This window comes from Nyctibius grandis, chromosome Z, assembly GCF_013368605.1.
Source record: "Nyctibius grandis isolate bNycGra1 chromosome Z, bNycGra1.pri, whole genome shotgun sequence".
NCBI lineage: Eukaryota > Metazoa > Chordata > Aves > Nyctibiiformes > Nyctibiidae > Nyctibius > Nyctibius grandis.
In genome coordinates this window covers 14,604,655-14,628,901 of record NC_090695.1, presented here as the reverse complement: position 1 = coordinate 14,628,901, position 24,247 = coordinate 14,604,655, and the positions used below count along the sequence as shown (strand labels likewise).

Here is a 24,247-nt window from a genome sequence, read left to right as displayed (position 1 = left end):
TTTTACGGTGTACCACACAAGCAGCCTGTGATCCTCCACTTACCAACTCTCTGCTATCCATCTACATACCCCACAAAACAAAGGCTGTACGTATGGCAAAAAGAGCTCAGCTTCCCAGGACAGCTCTGCTGCCTTCAGCGGGGTTATTCCGGGCATGAGTTTCCATAAAAACAGCAAAATGCACTCCTGAATCAGACATCCTCAAAAATACTCTGACAGAGAGATGCCTTGTCGTGACAGACCAGCTTTGGATCACTGCCTACAGGTAACACATTAGCCAGTTTCCTTCCAAGAGTAAGTAAACAGCCATACTTCATGTGTGGCCTCCAAAGGAAGGTCCTTTGCAGTCTTGTTTGTACTGACAGCTGCTATTTACATACCTTTGAGAATGGCAATGAGTCTGACACTGTCTCACTTTCCATATAAGTCAGTAGTTATAAATCAGAGTTATAAATCAGGAAATAATATTTCTTGCAAATAAGCTCAGAGTATTTAAAATAATCCTAAATAAAACAGCATGATTATTTCTCAAAATAGCAGTAGAGAGAATGAATTGCCTGGAAAGCTGGATTTCAGTTCATCCAGATGTGTGCAATGGAATAATTTTTGTTTTCTTACAGCTATTAAAAACTTATCCATCTTAGCTTTCACCGTGGAAAATCACCAAACTCAGGGGCTAGTCATGAATGGCACTAGAATCAATTTAATAGAGACAAAAATATGTCTGAGACAAAACTGATTTTAAGACAGGAATGATTTATAATGCTCTTTCCCCAGTATCAGCTGTTCTTTCCACTGCAGTCACTTTAATCTCAAATATCTGTAATGTAGCATACAGCTAAAAGAAGTCTCCAAGGCTTGTTTGAAAAGACAGGGAGAAAAAGATTCTCAGGTACTAGGATACATACTGGATAGCTCTACAAATATGAAATAAGTACTTATTTATTTTTTCTACCAGACACGACCAACATTACTGGAGCTTTTTCACCAACTGAGCAGAAAAAAAGGCTGTGTTTTCTGTGTACTGAGGCAGCACAGTGTTCAAACAATTCCTATGTCCCTTCTAGCAGACAGCACTCCCCATAAAGCCAAAAAATAAAGATGACAAAACACTGTTTGGATTTCTTTTTTCCACACTGAAATCACACATTTTACCAAACATTCCTCTCTAAAAGCACAGCAGTAGGTAACAAGTAAACTAACACTATGGGGGACAGATGTTCACCTGTCACCCTCTCCATCATCTTCATCTGCATCGACCCATTCTAGATTTCCAGCCTTGGTCCGTTCATCTCAACTTAGGAAAGTTTAATCTTCTATTTACCAATTCTGCAGTAGACTTCTAAAATACTACTGCAAAATAGCATGTTTGCATCATTACAGTAAATTACTCCCACAGGGGTGTTTACAAGTGAAAACTGAAAGAACATTTTAAGTGCTTTTTTCCCCCTTTCTTCTTCAATGCAAGTGTTATCCTGCTTGAAAACAATGCCAGACTTAGCACTGGATGGAGTCCTCCATTGAGTAGAAACAAAATCATGGGAGAGGTAATAAAAAGATTCAGTCCCTTGATAAATTAAATCCTTGGCCTCTCTGCTCAAACAGTCAGCAAGGGTCTCAGCTAAAGCCAAACATAGTAGCAGTGTTTCTCTGTGATGCAAATTCATCTTCATGATTATCTGGATCAAGACAATCTAAGAGATTTTAAGTTAGCTACAAAAATGAACATTTTGAAAGAAAAGAAGTTAAACTGAGATAAAAAAGTTCAGTAGATGAAAAAACTCCCCAGAAGGGGAACAAAAAGAGAAAAGGAAGAGAGGCTTATGGGTTGGAAAATTAAAACAGTTTTAATAAACAATAACAACGAAAAAGAGTATAATAATAATAATAATAGAAATAACTAAATATATACAAATATATACAAAACCATGATCACGCCATCACTGGCGCTGCACGTCATGCTCCACAAAGTCCAGAACTGGACTCAGTGGCAGATGGGAACTGAATTCAGGAACACAGAGATTGGGATTGAAGGAGGGAGAAAACCGGACAGAGTCCTCTTGGGACGCTGACCATAGAAGAAAAGACCACAACCCTCCTGATCCCTCAGCTTTAAACTGCAAATGACGTATATAGGATGGAATACTTTGTTGTTCAATTTTGGGTCACCCATCCTGTCCGCTCCTCCCTGAAGGTGCGACTCTTCTACAGCTCTTCACTCATAATCAGTGAGGAATTCATCACTGACCTTGGTTTCTATAGGAATAAGTACAAGCAAGAGCCTTTCTGAATATCATTTCTACCATTACCTCAGTAATCACAGAATCACAGAATCACAGAATGTTAGGGATTGGAAGGGACCTCGAAAGATCATCTAGTCCAATCCCTGTCAGAGCAGGATTACCTAGATCATGTCACACAGGAACGCATACAGGCAGGTTTTGAATGTCTCCAGAGAAGGAGACTCCACAACCTCTCTGGGCAGCCTGTTCCAGTGTTCAGTCACCCTCACCGTAAAGAAATTTTTCCTCATATTTATGTGGAACCTCCTGTGTTCCAGCTTGCACCCGTTGCCCCTTGTCCTGTCAATGGATGTCACTGAGAAGAGCCTGGCTCCATCCTCATGACACTTGCCCTTTACATATTTATAAACATTAATGAGGTCACCCCTCAGTCTCCACTTCTCCAAGCTAAAGAGACCCAGCTCCCTCAGCCTCTCCTCATAAGGGAGATGTTCCACTCCCTTAATCATCTTCGTGGCTCTGCGCTGGACTCTCTCTAGCAGTTCCCTGTCCTTCTTGAACTGAGGGGCCCAGAACTGGACACAATATTCCAGATGCGGCCTCACCAGGGCAGAGTAGAGGGGGAGGAGAACCTCTCTTGACCTGCACACCCCTTCTAATACACCCCAGGATGTCATTGGCCTTCTTGGCCACAAGGGCACATTGCTGGCTCATGGTCATCCTGCTGTCCACTAGGACCCCCAGGTCCCTTTCCCCTATGCTGCTCTCCAACAGGTCTGCCCCCAACTTGTACTCATACATGGGGTGGTTCTTGCCCAAATGCAGGACTCTACACTTGCCCTTGTTATATTTCATTACATTTCTCCCCGCCCAACTCTCCAGCCTGTCCAGGTCTCTCTGAATGGCTGCGCAGCCTTCCAGTGTGTCAGTCACGCCTCCCAGTTTTGGTGTCATCAGCGAACTTGCTGACAGCGCACTCTATTCCCTCATCCAAGTCATTAATGAATATATTGAATAGAACTGGTCCCAGTACCGACCCTTGAGGGACTCCGCTAGACACAGGCCTCCAACTGGACTCTGTCCCATTGACCACCACTCTCTGGCTTCTTTCCTTCAGCCAGTTCACAATCCACCTCACTACCCGATCATCCACACCACACATCCTCAGTTTAGCTGCGAGGATGCCGTGGGAGACCGTATCAAACGCTTTACTGAAATCAAGATAGACCACATCCACAGCTTTACCATCATCTATTCACCGGGTTACGTCCTCATAAAAGGCTATCAAGTTGGTTAAGCATGACTTCCCCTTGGTGAAGCCATGTTGAGTGCCCCTAATGATCACCCTATCCTTGATGTGCCTAGAGACAGCACCAAGGACAAGTTGTTCCATCACCTTTCCGGGGATGGAGGTGAGGCTGACTGGTCTATAGTTACCCGGGTCCTCCTTCTTGCCCTTTTTGAAGACTGGAGTGACATTCGCTTTCCTCCAGTCCTCAGGCACCTCTCCCGTTGCCCACGACTTAGCAAAGATGATGGAGAGTGGCCTAGCAATGACTTGTGCCAGCTCCCTCAGCACCCGTGGGTGCATCCCATCAGGGCCCATGGATTTATGGACGTCCAGGTTGCTTAATTGGTCCCTGACCCAGCCCTCATCTACCAAGACAGATTCCTCCTCTATCCTGACTTCTTCTGGGGCCTCAGGGGTCCAGAGCTCCTCAGGACAGCCTCCAGCAGTATAGACAGAGGCAAAGAAGGCATTCAGTAACTCCACCTTCTTTTTATCCTCTGTCTCCAGGGCCCCCACCTCATTCATCAGTGGGCCTACATTGCCTCTAGTGTTGGTTTTACCTGCAATGTATTTGAAGAAGCCCTTTCTGTTGTCCTTCACCTCTCTTGCAAGGTTTAATTCCAAGGAGGCCTTAGCTTTCCTAGTTGCCTCCCTACATCCTCTGACAACAGACTGATTTTCCTCCCAAGTGGCCAGCCCCTCCTTCCATGATCTGTACACTCTCTTCTTCCACTTGAGTTTGCCCAGCAGTTCTCTGTTTAACCATGCAGGTCTCCTGGTACCCTTTCTTGACTTCCTACCTGTTGGGATGCTTTGATCTTGAGCTTGGAAGAAGCAGTCCTTGCATGCTAACCAACTATCTTGGGCCCCCTTACCTTCTAGTACCCTGTCCCATGGGATTTCCCCTAGCAATCAGTTGAAAAGGCCAAAGTTGGCCCTCCTGAAGTCCAGGGTTGTGATTCTGCTAGCTATTCTGTTCCTGCCACATGAGATCCTGAACTCTACCATCTCAAGGTCACTACAACCAAGGCTGCCCTCAACCTTCACCGCTTCAACCAGACCCTCCTTGTTAGTGAGAACAAGATCCAGCAACGCTCCTCTCCTAGTTGGCTCATCCACCATTTGCATCAGAAAGTTATCATCAATGCACTGGAGGAACCTCCTGGACTGAGGATGGCTGGCTGACTAGGCCTCCCAGCAAATATCAGGGTACTTGAAATCCCCCACGACAACCAGGCCCTGTAATTGAGAGACTGCTCCCAGCTGCCTGTAGAAGGCCTCATCACCCTCCTCATCCTGATCCGGTGGCCTGTAATAGACACCCAAAACAGTATCACCCCTGCCAGCCTGCCCCTTAATTCGCACCCACAAACTCTCAACTCGCTCCTGATCCGCCCCTGGATAGAACTCAATACATTCTAGCTGCTCACTCACATAAAGAGCAACTCCACCACCTCTCCTTAGTGGCTTCTCTTTCCTGAACAGGACATAGCCATCCATGACCACATTCCAGTCATGCGAGGTGTCCCACCAAGTCTCTGTAATTGCCACTAGATCATAGCCCCCCGACCGAACACGGATTTCCAACTCCTCCTGTTTATTCCCCATGCTGCGTGCATTGGTGTACAGGCATTTCAGGGAGCGAGCTGAGCACACCGATTTCACCCTAGGGCGATGGGAGGCCTCCTGGTCTACCTCAACACTAGAGCCTTGCCCCAGTGGTGCAAGCCCAGCTACTACCCCATCCCCCTTCAAATCTATTTTAAAGCTCTCCGAATGAGCCCTGCTAATTCCTGTCCCAGAACCCTTTTGCCCCTATGACATAAACCTTTCCCGTGTGTTACTGTCACGCCTGGTGTCTTATAAAACCAGCCATTATCGAAGAACCCAAAGCCCTGCCTGTAGCACCAGTCTCGTAGCCAGGCATTTATAGAGAGAATACTACTATTCCATCCCACGCCATCACCCGAAAATGGAAGGAGGGAGGAGAAAACAACTTGCGCCCCAGACTCTTTCACCAACCGTCCTAAGGTCTTGTAGTCTTTCTTCATCCCCCTCAGACTACAGGATGCAGCTTCCTCCCCACCTGTCTGGAAGATCAGTAGCGGGTAATACAGTAATAATTGTATTACAGTAATAACTGTAAACTTCGAGCATTATCAATCCTAGAAGTGGACACTGCCTGAAAAACATGCAGTTAGTTTCAGAAAGTGCAGTTACTTAAAAGAAACTTAGCTGAAAGAAACAGTCACTGAAAAAAAAAAATGGAACAATCAGGAAGTTGCCAATATGTGAGTACTAATTTTATTGCCTGGAAAGGATAAAACAGGTGGGTTATGGGAGCGAAACTTTACACTCTACCAATGTGAGATACTTGCACTGAAATGACCACATTCCTCCTTTTTTAATATACAGACAAGAAGTGGACTTCTGCACTGGGATCTGTCCACGTTATCCCAGGAATGACTCCTCCTTTGGGGACTGCCATTTTGACATACCGTTTACTCAGATCCTTGTTCTGTAATGTCTCCACTGACCAACTAAGCCTTAAGCTCACTCTTCTGACTATTGACAACGTTCATGCTGACATATGGAGACCTCAGAAGAGATTAACAATGAGAGAGCAGTCAAGATCCATTGGTGTCTGATAATCTTTCTTTACTGGGAAAAGGAGTTTTCTACCACTAAGGTCATAGCTTTGACAGACTGTGTAAAGAAGCCAGTGGAGGGTGGGGAGTATGCAAACTAGGCTGCTCCCTGTTGAAGTATGTGAACAAAAGAACGACAGAGACCACGATAAAAGTTGATCGTGTGAGTAAAAAGGCCAAACCACTACCACATGCCTGATGAAAAGGCAGGAAAGATGTTGTCCAAACCAGGACTCCCAGGAGAGATGAGATCACACTAAGCGGGGGAGAAGGGTACATACAGGATGTTGTTTTGTAACTGTCTAGTGTTTTCCAGAGTAAAAGTGATCGTGGCTTGGCTAAGCCCAAGTTCCTCGCCTGCCCACTAGTTTATCCCTGAAGACTAGAAACAAGAGCTCCACCACCAGGTAGGCTCTCTGGAAATGCATCCAAGCAGCATGGTGCTGGGAAACAGACACTTCACCTATTGTCAGCGAAGTCTCTGGAAGACCCAACCTCTCTACGCAGATGGAGCTAACTGCTTAAGAGCTGTAGTACTGCCTCAGAGTCCTGAGACACAGAACTAGACTGCCTGGTACCCAAAACGCAGAAGTTCAATCAAACTGATCTGGTCATGGAAGGTCCACTCTCACAGAGAGGAAAGGGCTTCACTGTAGCATTCTGCTTCCGAGCTAGGTCTTCAGTCAAAGGCAGTCAACTCCTCTTTCTCACTGAACCTACAGGCTAACAATTATGTCACTCTTAAGAGTCAGGAGCATTTCTACATAATAATTCAAGTGGTCCATAGTTTGCTAGAGTCTTCGTTTGTGCTGGATTCCTTTTGCAGGGGCACAGCTTTAGAAGAGATTTCAGGAATTTCTAACTTTTCTGGCAGTAAATTAATCCATGCTGCTCTTAGAGGCCCTTCTCCTTCCTTTACTGACTTCTCATCTCTCATGCACTATCCACTCTCCTGCAAATTCTATTATCTTAATCTCAAAGTATTCATTTCAATTGCCAGTATTGCTTTTCTTATCTTTTACACTCTCGACTTCACTATGTAATCGTTCCACTTCTCCTCCGCATTTAATGTTTGATTCCATGGTTGTATCTCCTCCTTGCTCTGTGTTAGCTTTCCTGGTTCTCTGTTTCAGAGGGCCTTCTAGTTTGTTAGTTTTTGCAGAGTCAGCTCCCTTGGAGCACTCAGTCTCCGTTTCCATTACTATCAATGACAAGCTGTGGCATTCTGCTCAGAGTATGAAGGACAGCATGCACTGATGCCAATCTTCTTGATACTAATTATTCCTTTATTATATATCTTCTGCTTATCCCTTCAAACATTTTATTCCATCTTGTCAACTTTTCTTTCATGCTATTAAACTTTCCTCTGGTAGAATGTAATGCTCGTTTCTCTTATTTTTTTGTCTTACTGATGGCTTAATTGTAAGTCTAATTAAGTTCTAAAAATGAAGCACTTTCATACGCTCTCTTATTAATGGTTCTACTCAACAGTATTAGACATGCTTCTCACTTCAGTTAGAAAACCATATCACAGAAGAGAGACAATGATCAATGAAATAAATCGCACATCACCTGTTTTGTAAGCAAACTCATTACCTCGTGTTGTATAAAAGAAATAATCTTCTGAAGGCTCTCTATTCCCTTATTTTCTAAGTTGTTACTACACATTCTTTGATAACATAATGTATTAAGAACACTATAGGCCTTGTAATTAGGGCCTTGAAGTCTGTAAACTTAAGAAACAGCTATGTGGCAGGATTTAGGATTTCTGTCCTTCTGTTTCCTAGCCCAGTCTCCTATAAAGCAAGTATATACTACTAAAAGATATTTTCCTTTTGAATGCTCTTTCTTGCTCTCTGTCTTTCAGGGTTCCATTCATCTCTGTTACTTTTCAGCTGCAAAGGTGCTCCTCTGTCTGTGCCTGAATGTAGTTTTTTTTCTTTCTTTGCTATTGATGCAATTTTTGTAATTACAACATGGGAGGAAGGCGTTGCACTATTTTAGTTTATGAACTGAGCTGCACCAATAAAGTATCTGCCTGAAAAAAGTCGTTTGGGGCAGAAAGTGTCTTACTAATTTTTATAACTTACTATGTTAATTTATGACTATTATGCAAATTAGGCCAAATTACTAAACACTTTCAGTTATAACAGCTCAGTGATTAATTGCTTGGGATAATCATAGCTCTGAGAAAGCTACTCTGTTCTCTCATAACCCATGCACAAAACAGCTTTTAACAGTCATCACATACTGCCTACCAATGATTAAAAGGACCTTCAAAGTCCATTAGGATGATCCACTCCTTAGGTTGCCAGGAAGGTCCAGGCCCTGCATGTGGTGTACGCCAGTCTCACTGAAATCCCAGTATCTATTGACCTAGGGACCGGAGAGAGCCTAAGGATGAGAACAAAACTGTGCAGTGTCCCATGTCCAGCTCTCATTCCACACTGACTGGAAATTAAATGTCACTTGGCTGAGGCATCAAGTTCACTGAGGGGACAGGAGCATCAAGCAACACGAGCTGTTTTTTATCCAGCTGACTTCCTAAGAGCACAAAGAAATGGACCAAATGTTTTGCTAGCAAGATAGATCTGAAGGCAGATCATCAGGACATATAGAGTGCATATAAGGACAGCCTGCATTGAAGAATGGAGTACCTTACACATCATTAGGACCACACCATGCATGTAATCACCTAAACAGGTGGATGGAACAGCACAAAGGGATCACACAAATATTAACTAATCCATATGCATTTTTTTCTGTCTGTCTGGACTCTTTGCAACAAGAAACCAAAGCATACAGTTGTCCAACAGAAAACGCATGTAAAAATCATCACAACTTATCTACTGCTTTGACCTAGTCAGCTGAAGGCAATTTTATAGTGCCGTGATAATATTTTGGATTTATAACTGAATATATTTGCCAGACAGTACTTTTGGGGACAGTTACAACAGACAGTAAAGAGCAAATATTTGATGAGCATTTATGGGCACAACATGTGAAAATGAACAGGCTGCAAATCTCAGAGTCATGCAGTTTTACACTACGGTGAAGGTCTTCGAGACATCCAAATCAAAGAAGAATGCAGCTCCCTTATGCAGTTAAGAGATAACAACCTAAGTGGAGGAAGGGCTGAGGAGAAGCAGTGTGTTTTCAGTTACAGGAGTCAGCTTCCAAATCCATTATCAGCTGTGAGCTGTATTTTCAGATTTTTAGTTCCCAACGAGGTCATAGAGGAGACTGGAGCTGCTATTCGTAGCCTTTTTGGTCCCTTTTACACTCTGCGCATGTAGGGGGGGAGAGACAGAAGAGGAGTATAGAGGGAGAGAGGCGAACTTAGAGCGTAAAGTGGACTCCTACCCATTGTCTTACTTTTCACTATCAACCTGCACAAATAAACTTTATTGTTCATTCTTTGAATGCCTCTTAATGCCTAACCAAGATAGAATCCCATTTTTTCCAGTGTGGGGGAGTGTGTAAGATCTGAGTGGGCAAAATGCAGGGAGCACTCAGACTATGCTGGAAGGGCACTCACTATAGGGCACCAAACAGCAGAGTGGCACTGCTGGGGATAAACCCCAGCATCCCAGCTCAGTGCCCTTTTCCACACCATGACATATCCCTGAACTAATGTAGTTAAGCTTTTGACACAAGAGAGGACATTTGAAAATGAGAAAATAAAGCTACAAGAGCTATATCATTTTCTTGCAACCCAGGCTCTAGTGAACTTTTTTTTAATCATTAATGGAAAGATTAATGGGTTTATGCCTATAAAACTGGCAAGAAGATCTGGCCTATGAATGTAAGGCTAACATTTTTACTGTATCTTTTGTAAAAGAAAAATATATACCAAGAATTAAACTCAGAGATCTCAAAGTAAAGAGACGATTTTCCAGTCGAGCACGAAATTAAACTGTCGTTATGAAATTACTTGCTTTTGAAGCAGAATAAACAAAGATTTCAAACATTTTTTTATGATGGACTTGGTAATGTTCTGTCCCAGCTGTTGTTAACGTCTACAGACACACAGTTTTCTATCCTGCTGGATGCACAGAAAATCAGTGGCCTTCACTCAAAGACAGCCACCCAAATGCACTCCTTTACATTCACACAGCTCATAGGCTACTCTGATTTTTGTCCCAGCTGCCCAGAGCTTCAGTGCAGCTGTGGCAGCAACCAGTAAGAGATACAGAATCACAGCAACCCTTGTTTTCACCTTCAGTTCCTACTTGCTGAAGACTTGTTTCATCCTACTCTGGAAGAATTTCCTAGTAAGAAGTGAAGCCAGTTGTTCTGCTTGTAAGCCACATCATGACACAAAGCAGGAGAAGGAGTCATAATTTATAGCAAATTATTTCCACAGATGTGACCAGCAAAGTGAGCAAAGACAGAAGCCTGCAGTTCTCAGTGACATTGTATGTTCACTGATTTACATTTACCTCCCATGGAAACTGACAGGTTTTCATCTAGAAGAGTGATATTCTTTCATACTGCATGGCCTCTTTAAGTTACACGAGCTGCTGTACATTTCTACTGCTTTGCTTGATAACAAGAGAGTTTGCAAACAAAAACTTTTTGGTCTTTACAACATACTGTGCATTTTTCTCTTTCATCTCTGGATGTCTCTAAAGAAATTGAATGAGCAGGGCAAAGAAAATCAGCAGAGCATAATATGACCATTAGCATATCAACTGTAGTGTGTGCATTTATGAACCTGTCACTCAGAGATTAGACCTGACGTGCTTCTCTCATCAAAGGCTTCAAAGTCAAGCCTGAATACTCAACTGACTTTCACAAGATGGGATTCTCCTACTCTCAAAACAAACATGTCATTTCTATCTGTGCTGGAGAACCCTCTCATATAATGCCACATCAAGTATAATTAGTTGCATTACTGAATCCAACTGCTCCAGCACCAAATTCTCTGGTAAGTTCCAGGGTGGCTGAATTGCTGCCTTGTAATTTGCTGACAGAAGACATTAAGGGATCATTTCCTTATGCATTAGGACTGCTCTGAGTTCATTTATGGTTCCAGTGAACTGTATTCTAGTGCAGCATAATGGCTTAGAGCATTAACTGGAGACCTGTACTCCCAGGTCAGGTGCTGGGTTACTATATGACTTTTGGCAAGTTGCTTAACATTTCAGATAATCTTTCTTCTAAACTTAATATCGCTATATTTACTACACTTACTTCACAAGAATTTTGTAAAGCTCAATTAATATTTATAAGTCTTCGGGCTTAGATAACAGGCCCTGTTGAAATGCAAAGTATTACCACACCTATTAAGACTCCTTCACAAATCACCATTTATGGCTATATCTAACCAGTAGTGTTGGAATCATGTTTAGGCACTTCTGTTATCTTGTCAAGGAAGCTAGACTGCTTGCACAACTAATACCAGCATGATGAGCCTTCTTGCTCACAGGTCATAAAGACTGATTCCATACTTTAAAATGTGGCAATTTTTCTTTCTTTCAGTTCACAGCTTATTTAGGGCAAGGCCTTTCATCAGTTAGAATACAAATTTAGTTTTTGTTAGTAACGTTCAAAATATATTTTTCTCCAGCTTAGCGAATGTCGCCCTGTTTGGAACCTGCTTTTCACTTCTGTGTTTGAAGACCCGTACAAAGTCAAAGGATGAGGTCATTGGAGGTGTGATATGTAGGAAAAATATTATGGGCTTTAGCTGTTCATGGGACAATATACAATGTTAGCAGTGATACAGTACTAACATTACAATGACAGCTTTTACAAAGTAAATTGTATCCCCTTTACTGAAATTATTTCCTATTTGAAAGATAGAGAGTAATAGCTGAAGGCACTTGACTCCAGCATTGCCCAGATAGTCAGGGACTGAAATCGGTAACACAATGCGAATGATTAATATTCATCCTATGAGTATTTCTACCAAAGAAACAAAAAAATAAATAAGTATTGATCTACAATCACAGACCTCAAGGTTGACCCATTTCTGTTATAACTGATGGGAAAATTTCCTTTCTTACCTTTAGGTAAGCTAAACTCAACATCTGTCACACACATTCACCTCATAATCACAAATGACAATTAAAAAGATCATTTTAGCCTCCAGGCAGGGGGTATAAGTACCTAGGGGTGTTACCAGCAGGAGTCAGAAGACTCTGAGTTCCTCTGTTATTTGCGTAAGAGCATGATGATAAGCTTGTGAGGACCAGAAACAAGTCCACTGTAAACTCCTAGCAAGCTCTCCATAAGACTCACAACTGTAAGATTGCCTAGACACATGTGAACAGACACGATCCAGTGTGTCCATCCAGTGTAATTGATGCAACCAGTAACCATCTTGCTTCTCTATAAAAACAGTGTGATGTGCCAAAGCAGTTCATCATTTGCACTTTGAGAGTTTATTGGAAAATAAAATTAAAAGCACAGGGTAGCCGTGTATTCAACTACTTCTGGTTTACAGTTTGTGGCTTGACAATTTGTTTCATCATAATATAACAAAACTTTTAATCACCATTTGTGATTAAGGAAGAAGATAAAGAGAAGGTAAGGAAACACTATTCGCAGTTGTAGCCATATAAAGGCCCTAAGTAATCCAAACAAAACTGTATTGTTGTTCTCAACTGCTCTCTCATAGCATTCTCAGCTCACAGGATTTTACCAAGAATATTCCAGTACATTATATTTTTTCTTAAAATCTCAGTTCATGAAGAACCTCAGTTTCCTGCTTTCAAGCAGGAGCATTCATTGCTTACCTTAAGCACTCAACTGGCATGGAAACTCTAAAGCACCCAAAGAATCCATCCTTCCTGCAGAATTTAAGCAGACAGGATCTTCCTCTACAGGCCTCCAAAGATACTTCCTTCTCTCCCTTGATGAGAAAGGGATCCAGGAGTAGTGCCCTTCCAATCCAAACCGTTCTATGATTCTATGCCACAGGTTAGGTGGCCTGGGTACCAAATGAAGTTTCTTGTGCTGAGTTTTAAAGATGCACAAGTCTCATGTCTAAAAGTTCAAAGTCCAATGGCAAATCACAGTACACTTTATGACATGCTGAGTCATGATTTTGAAGCTACCCTCATGATTTTTGAAGTCTGTTTATTTAATATCTGGAAGCGCTGCATAAGCTCTCGGATAAATATTCCAGCTCTCAAGTATGGTCCATCAATTCTCTTCCTCTTTAAATGAAGCCCAAGCAGCTTCCTTCGCTTGACGGCACTAATGGCAAGTGTGCAAGAGGCTGTCTGAGAGTAGCGAGGGCTGTATGCGTGCATCCATGCGCCCTTCAGGTTGAAAGGGAATGCAGTGTGTTTGGATGAGCTGCAGTGGCTGATGTTTATGGCCTGTGCTATGTGAAGAAACAAACTATGGGTTAAACACAGAGGAATTTTCTTTTGTAACCTCAGTGTTGATGATAGGGATTGCAATGCTGCCATGTGGCTAAGGAAAGGTTCTCCTTATTATGAGCATGCATAAACACACATACATGCATGAGATGCTCTGTAAAAACTCTGAGCAGGGATTTTATTCCCTTTTTTAAAAAAGTCAGTGAACTCACAGGTGCATCTCAAACTCTTCTGAGAGTGTCTCTGACACTCAGTGCCTCTTCAGTACCAACACCAGCTTTGTGTGTACTGCTTGCCTTGGTAATAAACTCCCACAGTATAACGGTCCAGAATCTTCCCATTTTATGATGATAAAAATGAACTTTATCAAGGCCATCCGGTATTATCAAACAGTGAAACTGTGTGGACGCACACAGCTTTGAAGTAGCCTGGAATGTTTTCTTTTTTTGCTGAAGTGCCATAGTGACGGCCACAGTGAAAATAGATGGCTGTGGCTAGGAAGAAGGCACAGTGTTCGTTGAAGCTTCAATATGAAATATTTTGTATCCAATTCTTTTCTTCTTATAGTTATGAAGGCTTCTCACCAATAGTCTTGAGCATCACAGAGAATGGCAGTGTTTAGAAAAAAATTCAGTGTGCTAGGAGCCTTGAAAGGAATTTGGAACATATTGTTTACTGGATGTTAGCAGCTACTTGAAATTGAACTTTTTGTGTCTGTATACGTTACCATCCTCCAATCCCACAGGAATTATACACAAATATCCAGCTCTACTGATGGAAAACATGACAGGGTGCATTTGGCAAGGATTTTTCATTCAGAACTGACTTCCCTACCAGGAGGTTTCAAGGCTCATGCAGCATTGTTCACATGGCACCTACCCTTCTGCAAACCATCAGTGTGGCTGAAAAAGCTTCCTGATTACATCACTTCTTTGCATTTTCTTACCATTTAGTAAAAGTTTCCTCTGGTGGGAAAAAGGTAGTATCATTTGTCTCAGCCACATTAAATATTCTCATACTGACTCCTGTCCCAATTCGAATAAATTTATTGGCAAAACTCGTAATAGATTTAATGTGGGCAGGAATGGCTCAAAACAGTGATTTTTGGCTTTTTTTTATTTCTGGATCTTCAACAGTTCTGCAGGGAAAGTGGGAGGCTCGTATAGTAAATGTAAGAAGAACAAAGTCTTGATTTCGTTAGCTGTCTTTCACAGACTCCTCATAGGAAAACACTCTCCTAAATCATTAAATCACAGAGCTGAGCTTGTGCAACATTTGTCTCCATGAAGCCAGGAAGCTAGTCTGTGCAGGATTACTGCCCATGATTTGTCCCATAATGCCTTTGCAGGTAGTTATTCACAAAATGTATCACACAATAAAACAAAAGACTTTTTTTTTCAAAACAAGACATTTGTCCCTATGGCCGCAATCTCAGAGTACCTCATGGTCTATGCAGTGCTTATGTACACTATATGTATACTTGGGGTACTCATTTTTACCAGTGGAGAATTAAAGAGCAGAGGAATACCTTTTCAGGTATATTCAGGAATCTGATACCAGAGGAATCAGAAGCACATCAGAAATTTTCACTTCACAGTGGAGAAAAACAAGCTTCACAAGGTGTGATGCAGAGAAAAGTGCTCACATAGGTAGAGTAAATACCCTACAGTCCCCCGAGGGACAGTGGCCCATGGGTGACCCATGCTGCAGACAGGACACCCCTGTGGGACTGAAGCCTGCAGGGGACCCATGCCAAGACAGGGACATCTCTGAGTGACTATGGCCCACAGGCAACCCACATCAGAGGAAAGGCACTAAGAAATAACATAGCAAGAAAACCTGAAAAAAAAAAAGAGCAGCAGAGAAAATGAATGAGAAGCAAATAGCAGCAGAAGAGAAGAAGTAAGAAGCAAAGTACAGCAGAACAAAATAAATAAGCAAGCAGAGCAGCAGAAAAAACAGTTATGCACACAACCACAGACCTCCTGTGTCACCCATCACCTGATGGGAGTAACAGGGACAGATCGAGATTAACTCCCAGCCAACACAGGGGAAGTCAAGTCTGGGAAACAGGGGGGGAAAAGTGTTTGTTTTTTGATTGCTGATGTTCTTTTTTTTCTCTATACCCAAATCAGTGATCAGAAGTTGATGTTACCTGGGCAAAAATTAAGTAAAAATACCCTGAGTAGGGATGTTTTACCCTTGACGGGTGCTCGGACGCTCTTGACAATAAGGTGTGTGCTTCCACAGGGCATCTCAGCCCAGCAAACCTCCCATTCCTTTCAGTGGGAGCACGGATCCCTCTCCAGTAAAAACTGACCAGGACTCACAGTGCCTGGCTCCCATCAGGTGTCCCAACCAAGAGCTCCCTTTAACTACTGCAACATAAAATGTCATAAAGAGCTTATTAATCAGCCAAGCCTAAAGGTAAATAAGTATTTCAAAATATTCATTTATTAAATTTGGAGGAAAGGGGCAATAAGGAGTTATATATGGTAGTAAAGAACTCCAGGCCAATATTAAAAAAATAAATAAATGAGTATGGATATTATTAAATGCAGAGTTAGGTGATTATCTTGTTGCAGGTGAGGTTTTAATATTCAATTTTTCTTTCACTACGGCCAGTAGTAAAACATGCGTTTACTTCAATAGGAGGTGAATGGAGCCATTAAGTGGAGTTGAATTTTTAGGCCATATGGTCTCTCTCCTTTTAGTTTTCTTCATGTTGCAGGTATTTGTTTCTGTTTTGTGTTTGTATTTACCTTTTCTTGGCCCTTTTAGTGCTCTAAGGAGCCATTTATAAACGGTCATAACACAGCAACCCACAAAATTACAGCCCTATAAATTATTCCCTCAGGCATTAAAAGAGCCTGGGAAAATACAAACACAGACAGACTCAAAACTTTTATTTAGCAAAATTTAGGCCATATTGGTGCTGGGGGAAAAAGCTGTCATTTCAAAAACTGGAAAACTACTTGTCTTATAGACAGATGTCATTTGGTGGGTAACATACAACAAACACAAGAACTAACTAGGCCTTCCATAGTATCTTACTAGGTCCAAACTGATGTTTTTGTTAATGGAGAAAATGAGTTTTATGTAAAAACAGTGAATACTGCTAAAAGACAGTGTACTTACTTACCACATCATTTACAAAGTGAAACACTTAAAAGACAGGAAACGAATAAAGGACATCTCATATCTTACACTTGCCACATAAAAAAATGAAAATACATCGACGGCCTATACTGAAATGGTACCCTAGAATACCACACTGACTCATATATTTGTTCTCAAAGCTTCTCTCTGAGACAAGGACAGGATATTTTTAATCAGCAGGAAACTGAGGCACAAAGCAACAGATCTGGAAGGATATCCAACTTTATAGAGCCAGTGGAGACACATGATTGCCCTTAGCTTATATGCTAAAGGGAGTCCCTGAAGTCTATAACGCTATATTTGCAGCCCATAGGAGTGCAAGCAAGAGGGTGATAAACACACTTGTGTTCTCAGACTGAGTTCCCCGTGCAGGTTCCTGGAAGCAGAGCATACATAGCTCAGAGACACACAGCCACACCATTAGGCAACAGCTCAGGATAGTCCCAGGCCTCATAATTTGGGATTCCACTCAATAAAAGCCTCACAACCAGCTTACACAATCTCTACCATATGATGCTGTGGTAAGGACAAGGGTAGTGTGGACCCAAAGCATTCTGCCACACTACTGAGTGTCCCAAAAGATGGGTGGCTGAACTTGGGCATGTGGCCAGACACTCCCTTGCTATTGCTGAGAAACATGAAGACACATGAAAAACTGATTGCAAGGCCAGGAAAGCTACAACATAAATCAGCTTGCGGATTGCCAGTAGGTTCAACCACAACCTCTCCTCAGAAGTTTCCCAACATGCCCTACCCTACTTAGCCTGTCAGATTTGGCAAGATCCCAAAAGAAGGTGGTATGCCCATAGATAGTCTCCTTTTTAAGGTCTAGTCAAGTGATACTAGTTTCTTCACAAGAAGATTTGGACTAGAGATCTAATCACAGAACAAACTAACGTGTGCAAGAGAACAAATGCCTCCACGTTAATCCCAGAAACAACAACAACAAGAAAATGCCTTTTTCAGTTGTTTCCAAATGTTTTTTTGACCTCTTAGTTCTGGAGATTATGAATTTCAGATGGATGTACAGGATGCCAAATACATTAAATCAAATAAGTGGTGCCCTGGGGACCCACCTCTCTGGGAGACTGAATTCATCAGTAGACTGTGCTGCAGGACCTGATTGTGGCACACATTAATATGAAATCAAGCCCAGGGGAAAGAATCTTAGAAGTCACCTTAAATATTTTATGGACTAAATTCACGGTTGTACATTATTTTTTTGGTTACAGTACTGCTGTCATAAGATTTGAGGAAAGTTCTGTTCCCTCTTTCTTCTGAAAGGGATGAAAAGTGGGTGAGAAACCATGTTTTTCACTAGGGTGAGCTACTGAAGAGACAGTACGTTTGCTGGAAAGATAAATGGAGCTGTCTGTCCACCTGCGTTTATGGGGTCACTCTGCAGGGTAATATGCAGGGGTATGTTAAGCCTCCACAGCCTGCAAAGAAACTTCTCCAACTCACCTCAGTGGTGAAATAAGGCCCAGAAGAGCAAGGAAAAGATATATCACAGTTTCTCAGAGAGGAGGCTTTGGGCAGAGCAGGGAGAAGACAGGCAGCTAAGGAGCAGATCTCTGCTGAGCATGCTTCTCTGCTGAAGTACTGTGTACTTTTTTTTCTGGGGCATAACAAAACTTCCCATTCGATGTTTTTCCAGAAGGTACTGATAAATTGTTCTTGCCCATGAGAGATTTCCCTAATAAGGGAGAGTCATCAGTTCAGCCTTGCTAGATGCTTTGGTTATATTCACAAGAGGCCTGGGACTGTTTGCTGGCCTTGAGGCCAACCGACCACGCACAGAGCACACCACATGTGTCCCCTTCCCCATCCACCCACTCAACCAGGGTAGCAGCACCCAAACCAGCTCCTGGGAATGGCCCCTGGATGATCTCACGGCCAGGTCTCTGCGAATGTAACAGCTGGCTTGGGTCACAGCCAGGAACTACACGAGCAGTTTTACTAATACAGCTACATATCTTACTAATATAGCTATAGCCACCTAGAGTAAACTTGGACCAAATGAAGGTAAACCAGATCTACTTAAGATTTTGATGCTTATGGATACAGTACTGTCCTCCTTAGAGTGAGATAAAAAAAATCCCCCTAACTATCTCATAAAGACTTTTTCTGAGTCTGAAGCAAAATTCCTTCCAGATCATTTTGTTTCTAACAGTATACAGTTTTAAAACTCAAGATTTTACATTCACAGAAATGAAAGGTTATGGGCATCATAAATTTTATGACATTAAAACTTATAAACCTGTTTTCATATTGAGTGCAGATTGTGCCCAAGTGTCAAGTATACATTCTACTGAATATTTTTATAAAATCATTAATTTCAGCAAATATGAATTACCAACATTTGACAGCTGCAAGTTAATTTTTATTTGTAAGGGTATATTCAGTAAAATTCACAGAAATAAGATGTGATTTACTGGAGACTGAAGACTGACAGCTTTAAACAACTGTTTTCACTGCAGAGGTTCCATAAGGAAACTAATCAACAATTGTCTGAAACTTGAAAACCACACATTATTAATTTTAACCTTCGTACAGAAAAGTTAAATTATATATAATGTAATATATTTAAATTAAAACCCTAACTTCATAACTTCTCAGAACAGATCACCATTAATGATTTTTTGAAATGAAGAAATCAGAATATTTAAATTAGTATTTGTTATAATTTGTCAAATGTCAACAACTCATTTTGCATTATGCACAATAAAACTTGAAGAAAATCCACTCCACAAGGAGACTTCAGTTAAAATGTTGCATTTTCTCATGCTACATAGATTCTTATGGAGAACCAGAATCACACAGAATCACAGAACGTTAGGGATAGGAAGGGACCTCGAAAGATCATCTAGTCCAATCCCCCTGCCGGAGCAGGATTGCCTAGATCATGTCACACAGGAACGCGTCCAGGCGGGTTTTGAATGTCTCCAGAGAAGGAGACTCCACAACCTCTCTGGGCAGCCTGTTCCAGTGTTCAGTTACCCTCACCGTAAAGAAGTTTTTCCTCATATTTATGTGGAACCTCCTGTGTTCCAGCTTGCACCCGTTGCCCCTTGTCCTGTCAAGGGATGTCACTGAGAAGAGCCTGGCTCCATCCTCATGACACTTGCCCTTTACATATTTATAAACATTAATGAGGTCACCCCTCAGTCTCCTCTAAGCTAAAGAGACCCAGCTCCCTCAGCCTCTCCTTGTAAGGGAGATGTTCCATCCCTTAATCATCTTTGTGGCTCTGCACAGGACTCTCTCCAGCAGTTGCTTCTTGAACTGAGGGGCCCAGAACTGGACACAATATTCCAGATGCGGCCTCACCAGGGCAGAGTAGAGGGGGAGGAGAACCTCTCTTGAGCTGCTAACCACACCCCTTCTAATACACCCCAGGATGCTATTGGCCTTCTTGGCCACAAGGGCACATTGCTGGCTCATAGTCATCCTGCTGTCCACTAGGACCCCCAGGTCCCTTTCCCCTACGCTGCTCTCCAACAGGTCTGTCCCCAACTTGTACTCATACCTGGGGTTGTTCTTGCCCAGATGCAGGACTCTACACTTGCCCTTGTTATATTTCATTACATTTCTCCCCGCCCAACTCTCCAGCCTGTCCAGGTCTCTCTAAATGGCTGCGTAGCCTTCCGGTGTGTCAGCCACTCCTCCCAGTTCGGTGTCATCAGCGAACTTGCTGACAGTGCACTCTATTCCCTCATCCAAGTCATTAATGAATATATTGAATAGTAGTGGTCCCAGTAAGAAGATGCATTAAATGTCAGTGCTTTGCTGGAAGAATATGCACACAAAAAGTTGATTTCTCTCCAGAGAATGGACTTTATTTAGGGGTTACCACAGAGTGGTAATTGTATGAATTTAAATCTTTGTAACGAGTTTTCTGATTTCTAGCAGGGTTTTCATTGGCACCACGAGCATGTGTTTCAGTTCTACATCCATCCTAAACCTTAATGCTCATCAGCCTAGGACAGCTAAGGCAAACTTTAGGTAAGAACACAAAGGGGAGCATTGTATTTACTTACCTTTGCTTCCAGCAACTTGTTTGGCCACTTGTGCGATGATGCCTTTCACTCCTGCATCTTGTAGAAAAATGTCTTTGGCCCTCCAACCTCTGACACTCTATCTGGAGAATAAATTCAATGTTATTCAAAAGAGATTCAATGAAACACTCTTAACACTAGTGTGGGCTCTCCACTAGCCTGATGGAGGAATATGGCAGCTGACTACTAGAAAGAGATGAGTATCCAGACTGCACATGCTAGCTGTCTCAACCTGTGCCATGGCTTTTACAAAAACGACTCTTGAAGACTGTCCCTAGAAAATTGTTTATTTTCATTAGGAAGTTATTACAGCTCAAAGCTTATGACCCAATTTATGTAAACAATTGGTTCCTATGTCTAGGTATAATTTTAAGATGATACTGTCTCCCATTCATGGCAATAATTCTATTGAGGAAGACAGCAATTTTGTACAGAAATCTAATACCAATTCTTGCCTCAGTTTAGAAAATATACAATTTAGTCATTATTGTGAACTGCTCAGTCCCCAAGTACTATGAGCACTACAAGAAAAATCCTCATCTTCTCAGAACCCACAGTTGTTTGCATTCTTACATATTGCATATGTTTACGTATTTGTATTTTTTGTCTTTTTTCCTTTCACTATCCTTTACCATCCTCTTCCCATTCTCTGTTCCCATACCTTCTCTGTTCTCCTCAACTGAATAAATGCTAAGCTTTTTTTTTTGTATTGTGCTCCTTCTAGTAACAGTATAAACAGTCTCCCAGTTTTACTTTAACTGAATGAGGTTAACCACATTTGAAACAGTCAACATCCAAAACACGAATTTCACTGCCAGCAATCTTAATTTAACACCTGTGAGCTAAAGACTTTAGTTTCAGCCTCTTGATGTTGTATCACATTCAACCCCAAGACAGATTTAATCTTTTGCTTTAGCTGCAAGCTCTTGCCAACTGTTGCATTTCAGTACAAAGTAAACCCATTTTATTGCATTCTTTTTAACTCCCCTTGGAGGGTGAAATCTCACAAAGACCATTCTGTCCTGTGATGCAGTCTAGTAGTACTTTTTTTGCAGAAGTGATATCCAAGCCTTCCATGTCAATACTTCATATTTCAACAACAGTCATCATCCATGATGATAATATAATACACAGGGTTCTTAGCAGACTGCAAAATGTTCCATGAGAGGAGATACAGCTCCACAGCCCCCTTACTCCAGCTAGTTCTGGTGTGTATCTACCTGACATTCTTTATTTGCATGCACTCTCTTTTATACATTGTTTAAATATACAGTAAGGTTGCTGCTTTTGCAGCAGTATAAATATACAACCTAGAGTAGGTAATCTCAGTCTCAGTTCATTATTCTGTTGCATACGCAGGATTAGCATAGGATTTCAGTGCAGCAGTTGAGGAGTCAAGCAGCATTTTACAAAGATCTTTTTATCTTGCTTTTATGATGATTTATAAATGAAAGAAGAAAAGTAATGTCTTTCTTAAGGCTTCATTTTAAGTAGCATTCAAGACTTTGATGGAATACGTAGTTCATTCAAAATGGTAAAATTTTATTCAAAGGGTACTTTAATTTCTAATGCTCCAGTTAGGTTTTAAAGGGTTTTTGGCTTTCTTCCATTGTCAGGAAGTATGGTTTCCAAAAATCATCATTTATTAGAGCAGTAAGTCTTTAAAAAGTACAAAGACAGGCAAAGAGGAGAACACCATATTCTTTTTAAAAGTCTTCTGAAGAATAAAGGAAAGGTAATTCAGCCTCTATCATCATGCCTCTATCTGCATTCCTTCCTTACAAACAGCTTTATTGATCTCTCTGTCATTCCTCCCAAAAGAACTACTTTGGTGCCTTGGAAGACCTCGAATTATGTAACATGCCATAACACTGAAAACACATAGGGGAATAGCTGCACCATTATGCAATGTACAGTACAGTCTATGAATCAGGGCTCCCCTACAATGGCCAGTGCTTCACAGGAGTTTGTTTTAGTGTCTCCTGTAGTATCTCTCTGCTGGTAACTAAATATTTTAGAACAGTTTATATTGACTCCAGGGACAGCTGTTGAGGAGAAAATTCCTTATTTCAAGCCAAATATGGAGTTCATGGCTTAGCTCAGGAATTGAACAGTACCCAAGAATTTGTTAGGTTTTCTTCCCCTTCACTATGAATTGTCCGACATCTCCCCTGCCTCCCTTTCTCCCCAAAAAAACCCTCTACAATAATAAAATTTAAAGTGTATCCAGAGTGCTTACTATATGCTGACATTTTCTTAAAGGGACAGTGTCAGGATAACTTAGGCCTAAATTCTGGATTTAATAAAAACTTTTTAAACAAAAACATAAAGTTAATACAAAATTTAAGATGATTTTAAACTGTGTCAGGAAAAAGAGCAGTTCTTATTTTAAGAGGCCTCTAACGTTGTTGCATTTCTAAGAAATGTTGCACTCTATAAAAAGCTAGTAAGTGAAACCAAATAGATTTTTTAAAAGTCCAACACACTGGCCTGCTCTCACTGCCTAAGCAGAAAAAAATGCAAGGGAACACCCCTCCCCCAAATATTTTTGGAATTTTAATTTTTAGTGCCGTGTCTTATATTAATCACACACCGTAGAGATATTAGTTTTTATTACAGCACTTACAACCTGGTAACCAATAGACCTTTAAAAGAAAATATATGCTTTTGTCCTAACACTTAAGATACGATTGGTAATGAAAACAATAATATACCCTCCATTTCCACTAGCCAAAGGTCTAGCTACTTTTTCTATGACCAATCATAACAAATACATCAAGACTATTAAAATACAGGAAATACTAACCAAATTCTTCTCCAGAAAAAAAGGAAATAGGTTTATAAAATGACACATATTTGTTACAGGAAATAGGTCCATTTTAACTTACTGCATAAAACCTGTGTTGCACATTTCATTTCTGTCTGTTTTAGCTTGCTTTCAAAACATAGGACAAAACAAGGAAGTTACAAATTCCACAAGGTGTTTAGAAAATGCAGCTTATCAAGATAATATTACTCTCCACAGCTAACACCTTTAAAGGTTTTCTGTGAATGCCACAAGTATTTTGCAAATGACATGATACATCAGTTCCAATAGAAGAGGAACTTGCTGGCAAGAAAAAAAACATTTTTCAATAAAGTAAGGCACTATCAAGAGACAAAGCAAGCCTGTAACTGCTAACCTCCAAGGCATGGGCAACTCAAAGCAAATAATGCTTAATCCTAGCAATATGCAAAGTATTTTAAAGATTTGCAATTGGGAATATCTGAGCAGTTATGAGTTTAAAAAAAATGCTTCTTGGATTTTATTGTGAATTCCTGGTGGAGGCGATGCACCTGTGGGATGTTAGTCCAGCAATAACAGCTTTATTGTGACCACTCATCATGGCCAGAGAGGTCTGCCCCCCGAATGGATGGGTAGCAGGGGCAGCTCAAGGTGCTTTCCTTGGTTATGTGCTGCAGTCTCAGAAGCTGCCTTCAGCACCCACTGCAACCATCCAAATCAGCAGGAGGA

General features: G+C 41.4%; 1 long non-coding RNA gene across 1 annotated transcript in view; it reads right to left on the bottom strand.

Annotated features, from left to right (window-relative positions):
* LOC137676780 (uncharacterized) overlaps window positions 1–24,247 on the bottom strand; it is a 56,940-nt gene that overhangs the window by 10,177 nt on the left and 22,516 nt on the right. The window contains exon 3 of the long non-coding RNA XR_011050133.1: window positions 20,716–20,816. This is a non-coding gene — a long non-coding RNA (uncharacterized lncRNA). The remainder of the gene's footprint in view (window positions 1–20,715; window positions 20,817–24,247) is intronic.